Consider the following 21258-nt stretch of genomic DNA (forward strand, 5'->3'; position numbering starts at 1 on the left):
ATCGAACAAAGCAAACACCATTATGAAGAAACGAGATTTTGCCTACCTGATAATTTTGCCACAATCGTCTGATGAAACCATCCACTATCTCCGAAGGAGGATTAGCCCCCAACATGAAACAATACACAGAATTTCGCCAATATTCAAGCTCTTTCTTAACCTCCTACTCTGTGAACTGTAACATCCCAAACGGCTCCTCCTCAATGACTTCCAGGACTGAAGGAGTATTCTCAATGTCTACCTCCTCCTCCTCCTCCTCCATCATATCCTCAACCAAAGGAGCCAGGTCCAATGGTGGAATACCCACTATCTCCCTCATACTCTTGTCTTTTTTAGCATCAGAACTTGAAGGACCAACCATTCTAGACAAAGCTGGGAACACTTCTTCACTAGTAGAGGATAGAAGATCAAATTTATTACTATTTTTAGTATTTTTATTATTTTGAGTTGCTGAAAAGGATGAAGATCTGGCTTTTACTGCCGTCATTTTTGTCAGAAAATAAGAACCCTAGAATTCCACACTTTTTCGCTTTTTTTTGGTTTTTTTTTTCTCTCTCTATCTCTGCATTCTTTTTAATACTACTGATAAACTCTCATGCCCTTTGTTAAATTAGTATTGTTTCTTAATTCTTTAATTTTGTTTTCACTGAGTAATGCTCCTGAGTCAAGGTAATAAAAGTGCCCCAACAATATTATTGTTTGTTGTTTTCAAGGTATTTGTAAAAATATATGGTGACAAGGGAAAAGTAGTGGCTGCTCTTTTATAATTCAACTTCTGTTACGAGTTTTTAATATTGAGCAATACTTCATTCGTACTAAAATCATTTGTTATTTTCTGACCCATAGTCCTAAATATCACATATTGTGATAAACTCCAGTGCGAAGGCAAAATTAAGGTGTCGTGAATGAGAAGAGTGATGAGATTCACTCATGCTTTCAAAAGGCAAGGTGGGGGGTCTATGGTAGCAAAGGTGATGACAGTGTGCCAAGATCAGATATAAGCGTTCAATGTACTATTTTAAGTTCACCTCTCGAAGAGTACTACAGGTCTACAAGTATTACAAGCAACAAATAACAATGACATTGCAAGATTCGATGTTTGTTACAATCATACTAAAATGAAAGACTTTTTTTTAAATATTTTTTGTGGCTTTACTTTAACTACATTTTGTTAGCTCAATAGTTATGTAATTTCCCTAATCGGAGTAACGAGTTCATTTCATAGGCCATAAGGCCCCTTATTTGTTCAAGATACTTTAGGGCGAATTGAATCAATAGTTAATATTTTTAATTTTGGTTAGTTTTGATTGAAATTAAAAAGACATGTACAAGTGGAAGAAATAATATAAATAATTAAACGAATGACACGAGAAAAATGAGATTGTAGGCATGATCACCATTTAAAAAGGTTAATGACCATTTCGTTTTCACAAAGGATATGAAATGTAAATTAGAATTCTTTTCAAGTAAACTATTTTTTAAAAATGTTTTTCACTCCTTTGGCATGATGAAACCTTTTTTTAGTGTATTTACGTATGTAAGTAGCTTACTTCCAGACCTGTGATTTTCACGGGATTTAGAACTAGTTTCTTTAGTAAACAGCTTACAGCGGTACATTGATATTATTGATTTTAATGTTCTATTTTTGTCATTAGTCTATATGTTCGTAAAATTCCAAGATATTTATTCAAAGTTGATATTTTCTTTAGTCTGTTTTTAATCTGTCATACTTGTTCTATAAGAAGTAATAAAATTTGTGTTGCTTATTTATTTTAGTTATGTTTGCACTATTAAAGTCGTAACTGTCTATTAGTTTGTATTGCGTTGTGATTTAGCTTTAGTAATCACAGTTATACTACAAACGACCATTTTTTTTATTGATAACGTAATGCTATTGTGATGTGACTCATATTTACGCACATTTAGTCCCCTAACTAGCCTCATTCCTACGCTTTCTAGCATGCAATTAGGGTCGTTTCTTATCTTTAGCTTCCTATTATGCATATTCTATGAGGTTTTGTGCCCTTGGTAGGAGAGGAGTGCTAGCCTTGCTTAAATGGAGCAAAATGGAGCTAAATTGATCGCATATAACGACCAAGCAACAAGGAGGAGAACAATACTAAAGGCCTAAGTCAATAAAACAAGTAAATGGGCAATGATGAAGGACCCCCATAACCCCTAAAGGATCCGCACGAGTTAACGGGCAGCCAAATGAAAGAAGAAGCAAAACTGCCCTTCAGGGCGAGGGTCCCAGAGCAAGGACGGGCATCCCCAAGCTCAGCCGAGCGTCCTCAAGGCAGGACGGGCATCCCACAAAGTAGGATGAGCGTCCATCAGAAGGAGGTCGTGCGTCCCATGCCTGGACTTGCAAGGCGTTCGACTTCATTTAAAGGGCTTAATCGTCATTTAAGGCCTTAGTTAACCTAATACTGGTACTTAGTTTAAATACTCCCTTGTAATAAGAGATTAAGAAGCACGGGATTGACGTAAAGCACAGGATGCTCACACTTGATGGTGTTGACGAAACAATCACCTTTAATCTTGAAAAGACTATGAGAGCTCCCAACTTGCACGAACCATGCTTTATGGTTAATCATTATAGCCGGGATGGTGAAAAGAAGAAAGTGGAATCCCCATTCAAAGGTCAAGTCAAAGAGGAAAATCCTAACAAGAAGGGCAAGGAAACACCGCCCAATTGGAAGAAGGAAGTGGACGATATTGAAGTGGCTCTATTCGGAGAGAATGGGATTGTTCATAACAAGAATGAGAGCTTGAAAGGCTCATCCATCATTACAATTATAAATGAAGGCCTCATTGGCCATGACAACAAGAAAGAGAAGTTGCTCTTGCCAACTCATAATCCTCTCAACATGGGGGAAGAAGCAAAAGAAGTAAATGGTCTATGGGATAATGAGTTTGACGGATTAGTTAATCTTTACATTGGAAACGCTATGACCCTAAATCAAGGCTTTGTAGCCCCTTGTCACCAAAACATTGACTCGGGTTCCTACACTAGTGGAAGTTAGCAACTATGTACCAAGGTCTACACAAGACGTCTACCATAAAAGTGACCAAGCCTTCGATTACTTCTATAAGGCGTTGAGCAACATTAACAATGCCCGTGCTTTGCCCCCTTGACACCTCTAAAAATGAAGGAGAGTTTGGTGGAGCCCTAAACTGTAGGGTAATATCCGTATAAGACCCTTTTAAATTTAAGGATTATAACGTAAATTTAATGCGTGATTATAGTCATAAAACGAAAACATGAGAAAGATAATAAAGCATTAGAAATAACCTTCGGTCCTAGTGCAATATGGCAATGAGAGATCAAAGTAGACCTCCTCCTAAATGATGCACCCAAGATTGTCCGAGAAATGCCCTTGTGCTAGAATGAATCCTCTAATTGCCTTGCAATATCGAGAGGATTGTTTTGTTAGTTTTGGTTGGATGAGAGATCCGAGTTTTTGAGAGGCAATTTTCTCAAAACCCTAGAAATGTTTTGCAAATGAATTAGGTTACCAAATAGAGGAGAACCTCTCTTTTGTTCTCTCTAAACCGGCCGGCCATGGGCTACCTCGGGAAGTGGGCTTTCACTTCCTTTTAGTCTCAGCTCATGGTCTGGTTCGCAAAATCGCTAAAATGTATATGACGCGGTTATGTTATAAATCGTCATCGGTTATCGGTTATTAAAGCATCAACTAATAATACGGATTAGTTGAAACATTAATACATGTCCGACAAAGACGATATTGTATAATTATATTCAATATACATTTAATTAAATATAAAACGGTTATATTTAATTTACGAATTAACAGATTAATTCGCCTTAGCCATTATTATTTAATCCGTATTAAATAAAATATCTCAACATCACATTTTGACTAATTACTAGTCAAATAACTCGGACTAACTGGTTAGTCAAATTTGGCATCTACATGATCGTATTTTTTCATACCGTCACATCTCTCAAACGTATCCTATAGGTGTGACTTTTAGGGACCAGTTGATCACCGCCATCTGTATGACAATAACGTCAAACTTATCTAGCAAGCCAACCGTTATTGATAAACGTGGATCAACTGATAATAATACCAAAAGTATGCCCTTTGATCCTTTTAGAGATTTATAAGTCCTTGCACTAACTGTTAAGGACACCAACCCCAACAAGCTCCCACTTGTCCGTACAAGTGTATGTGCAATGACGTTATCCGCCCTAACTGGAGGACACATGCTCCAACAAACTCCCACTTGTCCGTACAAGTGTATGTGCGATAACCGATTCTCATATTCATTTAAAATTTCTCCCACTCAATGTAAAACAATTTGCAGATCCGGATCCGCAAAGGTCGTATTTTACAATCGATCTGTATCAAGAGTGGTTTCCCCGACTAGAGAGTAACTTAACCGATAAAACGAATCCGTATCCGAGCATGGCCATGCATTTCGATTCTGACTCCTCGAGTGGCCCCGAGAAATATCGAGTACTGATAAAGGTGAATATTTCCTTCAACTCGACTCCTTCCGATCTAAGCACGAAGATGAAATGACCCGAAAAAAATCTACTTGGCCCCCTGTTACGGATGACCGTGAGAAAGAATCCAAAGTCACCCAAAATCTGTAGTAGTCTCAAGAGACAGTCGATAGTCAAAAGAATCGACTCTTAGGATCACCATGGAAGTCCTATCCACGACCGGGCAACGAATGTTATACAACATTTAGGACTCCACGTCGATGTCACAATTGTGTCCTACAAAATATCCGTATAAATGGCCTCTGTGATTGGTCAGTCAACCGGTTGACTTATGGCTCGTTGAACCCACCATCAACCAACGTCACAAAATAATTGCCAGAGTTATCAGCTCATGTGGGCAATTAAGGACCAAAAATATAATGTTTGTTCAGTTCACTTTGTGGTGTTCAAAATTTGTCGTACAAATCCACATGAAAAACAAAATATATATATAAAATATCAAAACGATGATGTCGTATAGAGTACAAAAGCGAATGAATCTAATCCATAAAAGAGTACTACAACTTAGGAACACGTTTAATTCCCATGGAATTTACATGCCCTTCATGCTTATCTTGTCGTAATGGTTTAGTGAGAGGATCTGCTATGTTATCATCGTAGCAATCTTTTCTATCACTACTTCCTTTTGCTCCACGTAATCTCGGATTAGATGAGCTTTCAGTTGTACATGTCTAGACTTGTTGCTAGACTTTGGCTCCTTAGCTTGGAAGATGGCACCACTATTGTCGTAATAGATGGTGATCGGGTCATTCGAACTAGGCACTACGGATAGTCCATGTAAGAATTGACGCATCCATATCGCTTCCTTTGTTGCTTCGACGCGGCATAGTACTCGGACTCGGTCGTAGAATCTGTTTAACGTGTTTGTTTGGAACTCTTCCACCGTGATCACAGTGCGCCATTAAGAGTAAAAACGAATCCAGTCCGAGATTTCGAGTCATCACGATCCGTTTGGAAGCTAGCATCTGCGAATCGGTTGGTTGCGCATAGCTTTTGTTCGCCTCCATAAGTCAATGCCCAATCTTTAGTCCTCCGTAGGTACTTAAGAATGTTCTTGACGACCCGACCAATGTGATTCACCGGATCTTTGTTGGGCCGACTTGTCATACTCAATGCATATGCCACGTCCGGACGTGTGCATATCATGGCATACATGATTGATCCTATAGCCGAGGCATAAGGAATCCGTGTCATGTGCTCTTTCTCTTCCTGGTGTCTCGGTGCCCGAGACTTGCTCAAATGCACCCACTGGAGCCATAGGAAGAAACCCCTCTTGGAGTTAGTCATCTTTGAATCTCTCTAGGACTTTGTCTATGTAAGACTCTGACGAGAGATAACATCCGTCGTGATCTATCTCGATAGATACGGATGCCCAAAATTCGTTGTGCCTCACCCAGATCTTTCATCTGGAAATGGTTTTTCAACCATACTTTCACCGAAGTTAAGAGAGGTATGTCATTCCCAATCAGGAGTATGTCGTCAACATACAATATTAGGAAGACAATCTTGCTCCCACTCGACTTGATATATAGACATGGTTCCTCGACCGATCGAGTGAATCCATTTTCTTTTATCACTTGGTCGAAGCGATGATTCCAACTCCTTGATGCTTGCTTAAGTCCATAAATGGAACGCTTAAGCTTGCACACTTTCTTAGGATGTTCGGATCGATGAAACCTTCGGGTTGTACCATGTACAACTCTTCCTCCACAAAACCGTTTAAGAAGGCGGTTTTCACGTCCATTTGCCAAATTTCATAGTCATGAAAAGCGGCAATCGCTAAGATAATCCGAATGGAACGCAAAGATGACTACGGGTGCAAAAATCTCATCGTAGTGCAAACCTGGCACTTGGGTGAAACCTTTAGCAACTAGTCGTGCTTTGTAGATATCTTGTTGACCTTCCACGGAATGCTTTATCTTGTAAAGCCATTTGCATTGAAGGGGACGAACCTTAGCTGGTAAGTCAACGAGATCCCATACGTTGTTCTCATACATGGAGTCCATCTCGGATTGCATGGCCTCAAGCCATAGCTTTGAGTCCGAACTAGTCATGGCACCTTTATAGGTTGCGGGTTCACTACTCGTTAAGAGTAGAACGTCATCTATGTCATGTTCCTCGACCATACCAATGTATCATGCGGAGGAATAGAGACTCTTCCCGACCTCCTAGGTTCCTCGGGAATGTTAACACGCAATAGGGATTGAAGGAATAGGTTCCTCCAATGGTTGCTCGGTATTTGGTTCTGGAATCTCCGACCGGTCGAAGGTTCTATCACTCTTTGCATTCTCGAGAAATTCCTTCTCTAAGAATGTCGCACTAGCCGCAACAAAAAACGCGTTGTTCGGTTGGCGAATAGAAGTAATGACCAAGTGTTCCTTTAGGATAACCTATAAAGTATGTCTTGACCGATCGCGGGCCGAGCTTATCCTCGTGTCTCCACTTGACATAAGCCTCGCAGCCCCAAACCCGTATAAAGGACAAGTTAGGGACCGTTCCCTTCCATAGTTCATATGGAGTCTTGTCAACAGCTTTAGACGGACTTCGGTTAAGTATTAGAGCGGCTGACAAAAGAGCATAACCCCATAATGAATCAGGTAAAACCGTGTGACTCATCATGGATCGAACCATATCAAGTAGTGTTCGATTTCTCCGTTCGGACACACCATTCAATTGAGGTGTTCCGGTGGAGTTAACGTAGGGCAATCCCACAGTCTTTGAGGTGTTGATCAAACTCGTGAGAAAGATACTCGCCACCACGATCTGAACGTAGTGTTTTAATCTTTCTACCCAATAGGTTCTGTACCCTATTCTGGTATTCTTTGAATTTATCAAAGGATTCACTTTTATGCTTCATCAAGTAGACATAGCCATATCTACTTAAATCGTCCGTGAAAGTGATGAAATACCTATAGCCTTCTCGTGCGGTGATTGACATAGGACCACATACATCCGTGTGTATGAGTCCTAATAGGTCAGCAGCGCGCATTCCAACACCTTTGAAGGAAATCCGACTCATCTTACCGATGAGACATGATTCACACGTGCCAAATGATTGAAAATCAAAGGCCGAGATAGCTCCATTCTTGATGAGTCATTTTAACGCGTTTCTCATTAATGTGTCCCATACGGCGGTGCCATAGATACGTTTGATCTTTGTCACCAACCTTTAACTTTTTATTCATTACGTGTAATATTTCGGTGGTCCGATCTAAAACATAAATTCCGTTCATGGAGACGCCTTTAGTAAATCATATCGTGTAATGAGAAAATGCAAGTATTATTCTCTATTACAAATGAAAAACCAAGTTTATCAAGTGCAGAAACTAAAATAATGTTTTTTGAAAGACTAGGTACATAATAGCAGTCATATAATGACAACTCAAATCCGCTAGGAAGTTGGATCACATATGTCCCCTTTGAGATGGCGGCCACTCTTGCTCCATTCCCGACACGCAGTCCACCTCACCCTTTACGAGGGGTTCGATGTTTCGGAGCCCCCGCACATGATTACACAGATGAGAACCACAACCGGTATCAAGTACCCAAGTTCCGTAACTTGCGTGGTTAATCTCAATCATATGAATAAAAGTAGAAGAGAGAGAAGACATACCAACAGGTTTAACACGACCCGCCTTTAAGTCCTCATGATAAACAGGACATGTACGCCTCCAATGCCCGATCTTATGGCAATGATGGCATTCCATGTTTTCATTCTTGCTCTTTGTCGTGCACGATGAGGTGCTCGACTCACCAGCCCACTCTTACCCGAACCCGACTTCTTGAACTTCGGTTTACCTCTTTTATTAGGTTTGCCTGAGCTTTGCCCTTACCTTTCCCTTTGTTTGTTACAACGAGAACATCCTGTTTCAAGCTCCCACCGAACTTCATGTCCTTTTCGGTGCATGAGAGAAGGGAGTGCAATTCATGTGGGGTTTTCTTCAAATCATTCATATAGTAATTTGCTCTAAATTGCGAAAAACCATCGTGGAGTGAATGAAGCATGCGGTCGATAACAATGTTCTCGGATGTTACAATTAAAGGTCTCCGACTTCTCGACATTTTCAATCATGCTTTGAGAATGTGTGGGCTAACTGGTTGGCCTTTCGAGTCTCGCATCAAAGAAGCGAGTGGTATGCTCATAGGTCACGATTCTCGGTGCTTTCGAGAATTCCTTGGTGAGCGTGGTGAAAATCTTGTTTGCACCATGGGCTATGAAGCGTTTCCGCAAATTGGGTTCCATTGCAAAAATGAGTACGTTTTTAATCGCACCCGCTTCCATACGAAAATCATTAAACTTGGTGATTTCGACTCTGGCCGTGGGACATGGGTTTGCCGGGATGGGCTCTAATAGATATTTGAGCTTCCGATCGGCGCGCGACATTCCGTAATGCCGCCTCCCGGTCCGCGAAGTTTGATCCATCATTCTTCAGTCGAGTAGACTGATTCATCTGATTCATGAAGATCCGAAGCGAGGACTCACGGTCCAATGTGGCACTTGGCATTGGGTTATCAGTAGAACCAGCCATTTGTTATTAGCAGTAAAAAAGTTCGTGATCTACACTGAAAAAGAAAGAAAAAAACAAGAACGAAATAAGCAACTCATCGAGGTGATTTAAGTCTATTTAATTTATATTAATGTGTAGACTCGAGCACTTGCATAATTGATCTCCCTCAAGAACAATACAAGTGATCCCAAGACTCAATTTCTGTAAATTGATAAGCCAACTGTTTAGCTAATTCTTCCGTAAGAACTCTTGGTCGATAGATTTCCGTAAATCCTATCTATAGTCCACCATGATCACAGGATCGTACGAGTGACCATAGTGTTGAGATAAAATAGGTCAATCGGTTCCAATTTACCCGACGTAGAAGGGGTCATATTATGCCTACCGACGAAGAAGGGACTCATTGGAGTTTGACCTATAAAGACCGTTCTCAATTTTGGTTTATACGAGGAAGATCCCATCAACAAAATTATAATTCATTTTAAGTGAACGAATAACTAGCGTCTGCGTGAATGAATTAATTTAGGTGATGGCTTAGCATAAAACGTGTGACATGAGATTGTCAAATGAAAACTAACTCGTGACCTCTATATGTGTCAGTTTTCATGCAATAAATAGGTGGTTTGGTTTTTAGGCGGAATATGATGCATATTATCGTTACGAAAAATAAATAAAGAATGCAATACGTAAATAAAATTCCTAGTGTGGCCTATCCTAATAAAATGAACATAAAACAACTTTGGAATCCACCGTTGGACCCGAGAAGCTTGTCTTGATGTTCCATCTTGATCCATGTAGCGGGAGTGAGTATCCGGTTCTCCATCTTTGGTCTTCTCAAAAATTACAATCAAAATTACAAAATATAAACCTATTTACATTCTAATTAAAACTGTAATTACAAGTGAAAAATCCAAAACGGAGATACGAGATCTCAAAATACAACCAAGACCGTGTTCCATCATTACGGTAACACGTTCTACTAAGGCCACACTAAGTTACAACTGATTGTAAAAATAAATACGTAATAAAAGGCATTCAAAAACATACAAAATTAACGATAAATAAATGCATCAACTAAAAACAAATTCATTCGTGACATAATTCCGTAATTATGTTAAACTAATCCAAACCACCTTTTAATGATTAAAATTCATGTGATAAAACCGCTTCTATCAATTTAATTTTAATCAAATACAATCCGTTACTTTAAATACGCTTTAAAATAACTTAATGGTACGTGTGTGAACCGTTTCACAATCATAGCGAGTGTACAATATCCGTATAATGTACATTTTATGGCCAAAAGAGAATTTTTTAGACAAAAAGAGTAAAATTCAAAACTGCCAAAACAAAATCCCTCGATCCAGGGACAAAAGTGTTCGATCGAGGAACTAAAGGGCTCGATCGATCAATCGCTAGTCGATCGAGAGGTATGCTAATCGGGAAGTACTCGATCGACGAATCGGTGGTCGATCGAGGACTTTTATCGACATCTTGCTCGATCGAGTACGAGGACTTCTCGATCGAGCGGTGAAAGGGGTTTTGAAAATGGTCGATCGAGTACGCAAAGGACTCGATCGAGTAACAACAAGACAGAAAAAGCTCTCGATCGAGTAGAAATCCACTCGATCGAGACCAAACAAGTTCTGAAAACCAAAACCCTCGTGAAAACAGATTTTACGATACAAAACCAATTTCAATTTGATCTAAAACGCATAAAATCAATTCAACAATTGACAAAACTTGACATGTTGCTATAATCACCGTATAAAATAACAACATGTAAAGGAACAAATCGAAAAACAAACCAAAACATCCGTGTAAATACATGTCACGGTTTCATAAGATTTTAGCCGTGTAAACTGGACACGGTTTTCGAGACAAGGAAAAAACGCAGCAACACAAAAAAAATTTTCGTGATCAAAAACCTGCTGCCTCACGGTTTTCAAGCAAAAATTATCAATCCAATTCCGTTTAATGAAAAACACATAGAAAATTTACGTGGCCTCGCTCTGATACCACTTGTAGGGTAATATCCGTATAAGACCCTTTTAAATTTAAGGATTATAACGTAAATTTAATGCGTGATTATAGTCATAAAACGAAAACATGAGAAAGATAATAAAGCATTAGAAATAACCTTCGGTCCTAGTGCAATATGGCAATGAGAGATCAAAGTAGACCTCCTCCTAAATGATGCACCCAAGATTGTCCGAGAAATGCCCTTGTGCTAGAATGAATCCTCTAATTGCCTTGCAATATCGAGAGGATTGTTTTGTTAGTTTTGGTTGGATGAGAGATCCGAGTTTTTGAGAGGCAATTTTCTCAAAACCCTAGAAATGTTTTGCAAATGAATTAGGTTACCAAAGAGAGGAGAACCTCTCTTTTGTTCTCTCTAAACCGGCCGGCCATGGGCTACCTCGGGAAGTGGGCTTCCACTTCCTTTTAGTCTCTCGACTCATGGTCAGTTCGCAAAATCGCTAAAATGTATATGACGCGGTTATGTTATAAATCGTCATCGGTTATCGGTTATTAAAGCATCAACTAATAATACGGATTAGTTGAAACATTAATACATGTCCGACAAAGACGATATTGTATAATTATATTCAATATACATTTAATTAAATATAAAACGGTTATATTTAATTTACGAATTAACAGCTTAATTCGCCTTAGCCATTATTATTTAATCCGTATTAAATAAAATATCTCAACATCACATTTTGACTAATTACTAGTCAAATAACTCGGACTAACTGGTTAGTCAAATTTGGCATCTACATGACTGTATTTTCATACCGTCACATCTCTCAAACGTATCCTATAGGTGTGACTTTTAGGGACCAGTTGATCACCGCCATCTGTATGACAATAACGTCAAACTTATCTAGCAAGCCAACCGTTATTGATAAACGTGGATCAACTGATAATAATACCAAAAGTATGCCCTTTGATCCTTTTAGAGATTTATAAGTCCTTGCACTAACTGTTAAGGACACCAACCCCAACATAAACCACCATTTGTAAATATGCTAACCTCTTAACTTGCATTTAATTTAATTTGTGCATTCCATTATTTTGCATTGCATCTTATATGCTTTGTTGTAGGAATTTTGTGACACGAGAGCAAATAAGGGAGGTTTTTTAATTGTGTTTGCAATGTATAGTGTATGATGATCAAGTGTGGGGAAGCAATTTCTTAGGCTAGCCAAGCCTATGGAGCCCAACCCAATGATGGAAAGATAGGAAATGAAGGATCAAAAATAGCTGAAAAAGGATCCCCACTAGTTGGCCTTAGCTCGTAGGATTTAGAGCAAAGAAGACAAGGACTGCACTGCAGCCCGATTGAGCTGGAACCAGGACGAGCGTCCCAGTGCTCAGCCTGCTCGGGCTGAGGCCAGGTCGGGCGTCCCCAAAGAGCAATTGCAAAATCCTGAAGCAGAATCTGCCCGTCCCGAACCCAGGACGCACGTCCCTACCTGTTACTCCATTAAAACATGGGATTCCTCCTTTCTATCTTCCCCATTTACAAACACAAACACCCTTCCCTCACTACAACACTCAACCAAATCATCAAAAACCCACAATACTCAACCAAATTCATCAACAATCATTTCAAACTTGCTCAAATTCAAATCAAATCACTCCTTTGTCAACATTTAGACCTTCAAACATCAAAATCTTCCCAAATTAATCAAAAATTTCTAGGGTTAGCACATTTTCGAAAATCCCCAAATTAATTGAGAATTTGATTAAAGTTGGAAGAAAGGAAGGGCATTCAAGCATACCAATTGTTTGTTGACATCAATTCAAAGGAGGAATCAACATGGCAAGAACTAAGGGAAATAATCAAGCATCAAAATCCCAAAATCTTTCAAAGAGACAAAACGTTTTAGCATCCAAGGCATTGGTGGTGTTTGAACAAGCAAGAGAGCAAGCTAGGGAGCCTATTGAGGCCATTGAGGAGGTTGTCACTACAACACTGGAGGTTGAGAAACTCAAAGACTATCCGGAGGTAACTTTCCTTACTAATGATCATAGAAATGCATTCGAATCCGTTAGAAAAAAGAAAGTCATTGTCACCAAATTTGTTTGCCAAGAGACTTTACGAAACTTTGGAGTGCTTGATCAAACTAGAGCATTCTTCGAGCCTATGGGGTTATCTACCTTGTTAGAGATGGATGAATTGACTTACCCCTTCCTTACTTTGGAGTTCATTAGCTCTTTAAAGTAGTATAAGGTAGAAACTCGAAGATATGTTGAGTTTCGGCTTGAGAACCAAAGTAAGCGCATGATTAAGGCTCATTTCAGTAAGGTACTTAGGCTTCGTGACCATTGGGATTTCTTCAAGAAGCCTCTAAATTTCAATGCCAAACCCCTATGGAAGGAGATTGCCGGACGAGAATTGACCACTTTTAGGAAGTGCAATGCCTTGTGTATCCACCATCCGGGTATTCGGTATTGGCATCGGTCCATAGCTTGACCTTGCCTACTTAGAGTCCATGGGAAGTCTAAGAATGATTACAACACATTTAGTCCCCTAACTAGCCTCGTTCCTATGCTTTCTAGCATGCACTAGGGTCGTTTCTTATCTTTATCATCCTATTATGCATATTCTATGAGGTTTTGTGCCCTTGGTAGGAGAGGAGTGCTAGCCTTGCTTAAACGGAGCAAAACGGAGCTAAATTGATCGCATCTAATGACCAAGCAACAAGGAGGAGACCAATACTAAATGCCTAAGTCAACAAAACAAGTAAATGGGCAATGATGAAGAACCCCCACAACCCCTAAAGGATCACCACGAGTTAAGGGGCAGCCAAATAAAAGAAGAAGCAAAAATGCCCTTTAGGACGAGCGTCCCAGAGCAAGGACGGGCGTCCCAATGCTAAGGACGGACGTCCCCAAGCTCAGTCAAGCGTCCCCAAGGCAGGACAAGCATCTCACAGAGCAGGATGAGCGTCCATCAGAAGGAGGTCGTGCATCCCATGCCAGGACTTGCAAGGCATTGGACTTCATTTAAGGGGCTTAATCGTCATTTAAGCCCTTAGTTAACCTGATACTTGTACTTAGTTTAAATACTCCCTTGTAATAGGAGATTAAGATGAAGTCAATTAGTAGATTAAACAAGTCAACAAGTAGATTAGAGGAGACATTAGAGATTAATTAGAAATCTATTAGCATAATTACACTTTAATCCTTCCTTACTTATTGTTCAAGAATTCTTAGATCTAGTTGGGTAATTGAAGATTATTTGGCTTTATATTGGAGTATTGACAACTTTTCATCATCAATTAAAGTTTTCTTCTATTATTCTTTCCTTTCCATTTGCTCATCTTATGATTGGTATAATTTCTTTACTCCTTACTTAATTATTGCTTATTGCTTTACTCTTCCATCATGTTTATATTTGTTAAGATGATTGACACCATTGTTAACATATTTTCCATGATAATGAGTGAGTAGTTCCATAATTAGGGTTAGTGGGAGATTAGGGAAGTTAATTATGGGGTAGATCTATACTTAATAAGTTCATATGAATGTTTGCTTGTTGTAATTTCAACTTATGCACATGTTATGCTTGATGAAATGCTTGATTGACAACCTAGCATGATTCTCTTATCCTTTCAACAAGACTTGTCAGACATAAACTAACTCCAGGCTTGTTAGACCATGCATATAGTGTAATAGGGAGAACCAAGTCAATGTAGGTGTTGTAAAGTTGTGACCAACTCGGCCCCAAGACCTAAGTCTCCCTAGGAATTGTAAGATATAAACTAACTCGATTCCATCACAAGAATAATTACTTGCATCTATGTAACTTATTCATGTGATCTCATCATGATTCTCCTATGAACCCATGACACCCTAGTGTTTTAAATTAATTGTTTACAAACTCTATTTGCTTACTTTGCTTTGCTTTCATTTATTTAGTTTTCTTTTGTTAAGTAGTTTAAATTGCAAATCTCAACCTCAACCCAAATTGTGACACTAAGACATAACTATTTACAACCGATAAGTCAATACAATACCCGTCCCTTAGGATCCAACCTCTACTTGCCACTCTACTAAGAGTAGTTTGTTGAGATTTTAAATATTGTTTGAGGGCATAGAATAGACGACAATTCTAGAGCTACCATCATAATGAATTATTAATAATTAAGGCTTAATAATAATTGTCTATCAAGGACTTGACAAATGTGGGGTTTAATTTTGTTGACTTTAATTCTTCAAGAGAATTGACACTTTTAAAAGCTCTCTTATTGCTTTTAAATGACTTCGTCAAATGGGTTATTAAGTTAAACTGTAACACCCGCAAATTTCCCATTTTGACATTTTTAATTTAATTAACGATTCTATTGTTTTATTTATATTTTAAATTATTTAATTTCATTTTTAAACATAAATTTTATAAAAGTTATATTTTTATAAGCTCGTTTATATAAAAATATATATTTTCAGTCGGATAGCAATAATAGTGATAATAATAATAATAATAGTTCCCCTCTTAAATTATAGTAGGTTTAAGACGTAGTCCCGTCTAGCAAAAGATCGTCACATTTTCACATGTGAGACTAGTCTAATCCCGGCCTATCCCATACCGACAACACACCACTTACTTTTTGCACCTAACTAATTTAATAATAAAAACACTCTCACACACACACACACACACACAAAAAAACGGACCAATCCCAACCACCCCATCCCCTCTCTTTTTCGAAAAAAAATCCCAGGAAAACATCACAACAGGCACAACATTACTCAGAGCTTTGTACACCATTTTCTTCGACCATTCAAAATCATATCCCGTCTCCGTTTCTCGACCAATTTCCGTAATTCTCACGCCATTAGCTTCCCCTCCTCGCTCTCCATCTCTGTATGTAAGAAAGAACCAAGCTTTCCTCTCTTTTATTTCTGGCCGTCCCCTTTTATGGCTCAAAATTCCGCGCTAACCATTTCCTTTGTGTTTTAGGTGTGCCATTGGATAACCAGGAGTGATTTTGAGTCGGAAGTATATTCTTTGAAGAGCTAAAAAGGTAACGGTGATAGGTTACTCGACAAGTGTCGAAATTTCGTCCCTTAGCTCGGTTTTATTCCCTTACTTGTCTTAAAGTTTAATTCTTTTTGTCTTCCTCATGTATGTGGTTAAATTTGTAGTGTTGGTGGTCATTTTTCATGGATGTTTGGGTACCTTTTGGCTCGTTTTCATACTATATTCGGGCATGGTGTGTTGTCGGGTGTGCATTGCATATTTCGTGGTTGTTTGTTGCTGCTATTTCCAGTTTTTCCTTCCTAAGCTTTCTTGGGTGAAATTTATGTTGGTTATTCGTACTTTAAGCATGTTTATTTCCGTCTTAAAATCGAACTAAAAAGAGGACTGATGAATTCGGATTTGATAGCCGTGACAGGCTTTTTCTGGTCTTGTTTTAGGGGCGGGTAGAGTTAAATTTCAGACCGGCTTTCATGCTTACTAATTACCCATCGATATCGTCTTATGTATACTCAAATTTCCCTCTTTAAAAACAATGTTTTGGACCATGTATACCTCTGTTTTGGTACCGTGATTGGTGCTGTTTTGCTCCCTGTTTTGGGACGGGTAAATTAGTCCCTCAGACCTGTTTTCTTGCTTATTTCCTTCATGTAAATATCGTCTTGTGTATATGTGGACTTGGGCCACCCGCGCGTTTGTCAATGTTTTAAGGCGGCGGCACTTCTCCCACGGAACCTTGGATAGCCAAAGCACGTCATGGGCCGTTACCGATTTGTGAGGCATTGAAACCGGTGAAAGGTTGAATAAGCTTGCATTTGTGGAGTCGCCACCAATTTTTATGGGAAATTGGAACCGTTCGAATACTCGTGTCATGTCAAGACACAAAGTAATGACATGAACATTAAGAACTCGTTACCCTTAGCATTTTATGTCTAGAATGACTGTCGTGGATGCCAATGAACACGAATGTTCACAGAGATCTGGTGGGTGAGGGTACATATTAGGAAGCTCTTTAATTGAACACCTAATCCCGCCCGCCTCGATGGCGACCTCTACTAATGATTAAGGAAATCGTTCATATTTGATATGTTGTCGATTATATAAATGCAATGCAACATCGACAGATTAATCCTAGCATGTGAATTAAATTTTGTCGGTTAACACGTAATTTAGCAATTAATAATGTCGATTTGAAAGTTAGAAATTGACTACAAGTATGAGACAAGTAAATAAATCATACTGTAGATACCCAGTATCTGCTGAGACTCCAACAAACACCCGATGATTATCGGACTACAACATGCTTTGGAATCGCGGCGTTTGATCGACAGTTTGTGTACAACTTTACGTCGGAAAACTTAAAACGATTTCGAAAATAAAACATTTCAAAACTTTTCAAAAGTACCTGGAGTGTTTAATGCATGACGTCAGGGTCGCAATGACACTAACTAGAGTCAAAACCGACACCGGACCCAAAACCGACTCAAAATTCAAATCTAGACTCCAACAACGAGTCAAACAGAGTCAAACACAAAAAACAAACCATTCAAATGCTTCTATGTTAAGATTTCCCGGAATCTTACATAGTCAAGTACCAAACATGTTCATCCAAATCCTAGGATAGAGCAAATCATGATTTCACTTGTGTGAAAGGGACAAGACACCTCGAAGACGTGCGACGTGGCTCGCGCCTCTTTGAGCAGCCCAGGTGGCCACGTCGCTCAAAACTCACACAACCACTCATTTTCCTATAAATACCCCTCAAATGCAACCATTTGAGAGTTACGCGAGCATCCTCCCCCTCTTTTCTCCCTTAAAATTCTCGACTCGACTTCCTAAGTCACAATCCGACACATGTTTACGACCTACCGATCGTAAACCCCAGCCTTACACATTATTTGGTACCGTCATCGTGCATTAAATCACTTGACCGACCATCTCGACCACTACACCATCACTAAACTTAACAAACACTCGTTTTACTTACCAAAACGGTTTTAAACTGAGTTTTTCCGACCAAATGAGTTGATTCACTTACGTCGGTTTCTCGCCATAAGCCACACATGTAAGTATGGGGGTGTAAAAATCTTCTCTTATCATGTTTTCATTTGTTTTATGACTATAACATGCTAAATCATGCATAACATGGTCCAAAACATGGGAAGAATGAGCCAAAACCGGATTTTTGGTTGAGGTAGAGGCTACTTACGTAGCAGATAGGCTCGCGCCTAAAAAACCCTGCCCAGACTTAAGTCCAAACCGTGTTTGGTCTCTTCATCTCCCTTATTTTTATTTTCATATTTGTAATCGGTTTTTACCATTTCAAGTATTTTCAAATCATTTTTACAAGTCTTTAACAATAATACATTTTTCACCCTTGGTTCCTCATACCATGACGGTTTAATCCGTGTTTCGGTGATAATATTTGGTTAATTACATTTAGAAGGTATTTTAAAGCCTTTTATTTCATTTATTTACATTTTGAAGGGTATTTTAAAGCCTTTTATCATTTCTTTACATTTCTCCAAATAAATGTATTAGTCATCAACACAAAGTCATCCTTGGTTCCATATACCATGTCCGATTTTAACCCGAGTACGATGATGAATATTGACTAATTATATTCAAATGAACTTAAAAAATTTAGTTCATAATCATTTTCAAAACTATTCATGTCAAGCTTGCAAAGTCGAACCCGACATCGGATATTGTCAAAACAATGACTATTATTCAAGTCTCGTTCTTCAAATCAATATAAAAGCGGTCTAAACGGCCTTTTCAAACCAAACGGGTCCAAATACCCATTTTTCAATGCGTTTTACAAACGTTTTTCAGTGGTCAGAACGCGTCTTCCATCGTTGTCTAACCCGCGCCTAAACAGGCCACTCCTTTTTCTATTTTTCAAACCAGGGGAGACCCTCATGCATCGCCAATAGGCTCGCGCCTCTTCTGGCTGCCTGATGCAAGGTCTGTCCTCCTTTCCCGCATCAGTCTAGGACGATCCCGACTTCGGTTGACCCGAATACAGGACGGATCAGATGATTAATTTGTTCATTCAAAAGTCGTATTTGCAAAACGTCTTACTAAGACAAATGGATCACGTTATACACCGTAAACCTAATTTGCTAAATGGGTGTTTAATTTCCGTCTTTCATGCAAATCAACCATAAATCCAACTCGACATCTTATACTTGATACTTGGATTAAATCAACCGACGTAGAAAGCTCTCACATGTTAGGTTTAAACTATTGGATGCGCATTCATGCAGTTAAACCGTAAAATCAACTTTTGCATTCAACCAACCAAGATCGATCAGTAGAGGCCGCTACCGCAGGCGGGATTGGGTGTCTAATTAAAGAGCTTCCTAATACGTACCTTCACCTCTTTCTCAGAAACTTTGGATTGTGGACGACCTTATCCAGGGCGTAAGAGAGTCATTCTAGAGATAGGATGCTAAAGAGGGACGAATCCTTATCTTTAGTACCTATGTCAAACACTGCTTTGTGCTTCGTTTGACCGAGGTATAAAGTGGATTCAAACGGGATCCAAGCATCCCACAAATGCTTGGTGGCGACTCCGAACATCTCTAATCATTTTGAGACCCTTGCCGAGACAAAACCGACCGATCTAAAACGATCCAGTCGAAAGCATTTTTACGCCACCGAGCGTGGCTTTCAAAAGACCGCTGTATGTCCACAGATCGAGCTGGGCGTGCAGGTATGCGATGTCCACAGATTGGCGACTCCGCTGGGGAGAACTAGGACACTTGTTTCTTTGTGATCCCTAGATGGTGAGACTCGAACGAGGTCTTGGTTGGAATGCATTAATTGATATTAAGGTCACGGTCGGGTTCCTTGTCCGGGCCCACAACCTAACCCGTTTCGACCAATTGGCTCGTCTCGTCGGCGTGAGTTTTCTCATCCCCGCGTTTCGAATCCCGATTGAGTCAAGCATACCGTTGACGATACACATTTCTGTTTCGTCAAAGAGCTTTCATCACCTTCGAGCATGAGGCTAGGGCACCCTCCTTACACATTTTGTTTGGATTGGTATCCCTCTCGCAAATCGGGGTTTGATTGCTTGGTGTGTAACCCACCCTTTTAAGCCAAAACCCGTGTCAGCATTATGCATAATATAATGAAACTTTGAGTGCTTATGTGCTATGTGATCATAAGTCCTTCCGTGTCATTTTCAAAGTTTCAAAAACACCCTTTTGCACCGTTATAATGGCCATTTCAAACCTCGGTCTTTCGCCGACCGTTGCTTTTCAACACGCCTTTCTAGGCCGTCGTAATGACGATTTTCAAAACCCGGTTTTCTACAACCATTTCAACACGCTTTTCTAAGCCGTCGTAATGACGATTTTCAAACCCGGTTTTTATAACCATTTCAACACGCCTTTCTAGGCTGTCGTAATGACAATTTTCAAACCTGGTTTTTATAACCATTTCAACACGCCTTCCTGGGCCGTCGTAATGACGATTTTCAAACTCACTTTTATACAACCCCTTCAAAACACATGTTTACGCCGTTATAATCGTCGCGTCTAGACACGGATTTTAACCCGTTTCGCGCCGACAATGGCTCTTTCAAAACCCGAGAAAAGCACACACTTTTTCTCAAGACACTTTTGAGATCTCGAGAACCATGCACCGTCCCCGAGACCTTTTCAAAAATTTCAAACTCGATTTTCAAAAAATACAATTTCTAATTTCAAAAATCGTCTTGGGAAACAGTACATTGTTTTCCGAGCCGACTCAAACTCAAACCGTCTTTTGCAAACAAACTTAAGACAAACCTTTCAACTGACCGACTTGCGGAGGTCCCTATTCTTCAGAAGCCGTCCATAAAGCTACAAACGAATCTTTTTGAAAATCTCTATTTTCGAAAACTTCAAGCCACCATTTCAATTTCGCCTCGTGTCTATCGAGTCAGAGCAAACATACTTATGGGTCTCTACTTATGAGTCGTCTCACCACGAGACTCGCCCAACGGTGTCACGCCACTACGTTGGACGCAAGTCAAAGTCCGGTTAACACCATCACGTTATAAATCGAGTCAGCACCGATGTACCACACACGGTCACCCTCATCTTATTGAGTCTGATCTCTGTTCCGTCCTTTGTGTTGTCTGCGTTCAGTCTTTGAACCGTGTCTGATTGAGTTGTAATGTGAGCCGTTTTTCTGCCTCAGATCCATGGCCCCGTCTTCAGCTTCATCCA

At 39.6% G+C, this 21258-nt stretch overlaps 1 long non-coding RNA gene across 7 annotated transcripts in view; it reads left to right on the plus strand.

The window, feature by feature from the left end:
* Positions 1 to 21258, plus strand: part of LOC141600133 (uncharacterized) — a 59141-nt gene that overhangs the window by 5625 nt on the left and 32258 nt on the right. For 3 of the 7 annotated variants that reach the window (XR_012524199.1, XR_012524198.1, XR_012524202.1), the window contains one exon: positions 847 to 1298. This is a non-coding gene — a long non-coding RNA (uncharacterized LOC141600133). Of the gene's footprint in view, positions 1 to 846; positions 1299 to 2032; positions 2402 to 16018; positions 18301 to 21258 lie in introns of those variants that run through there. The other 4 variants (XR_012524203.1, XR_012524201.1, XR_012524204.1 and 1 more) reach the window with 4 other exon arrangements.

The sequence above is a fragment of the Silene latifolia genome, chromosome 9, assembly GCF_048544455.1.
Source record: "Silene latifolia isolate original U9 population chromosome 9, ASM4854445v1, whole genome shotgun sequence".
In the NCBI taxonomy this organism is placed as follows: domain Eukaryota; kingdom Viridiplantae; phylum Streptophyta; class Magnoliopsida; order Caryophyllales; family Caryophyllaceae; genus Silene; species Silene latifolia.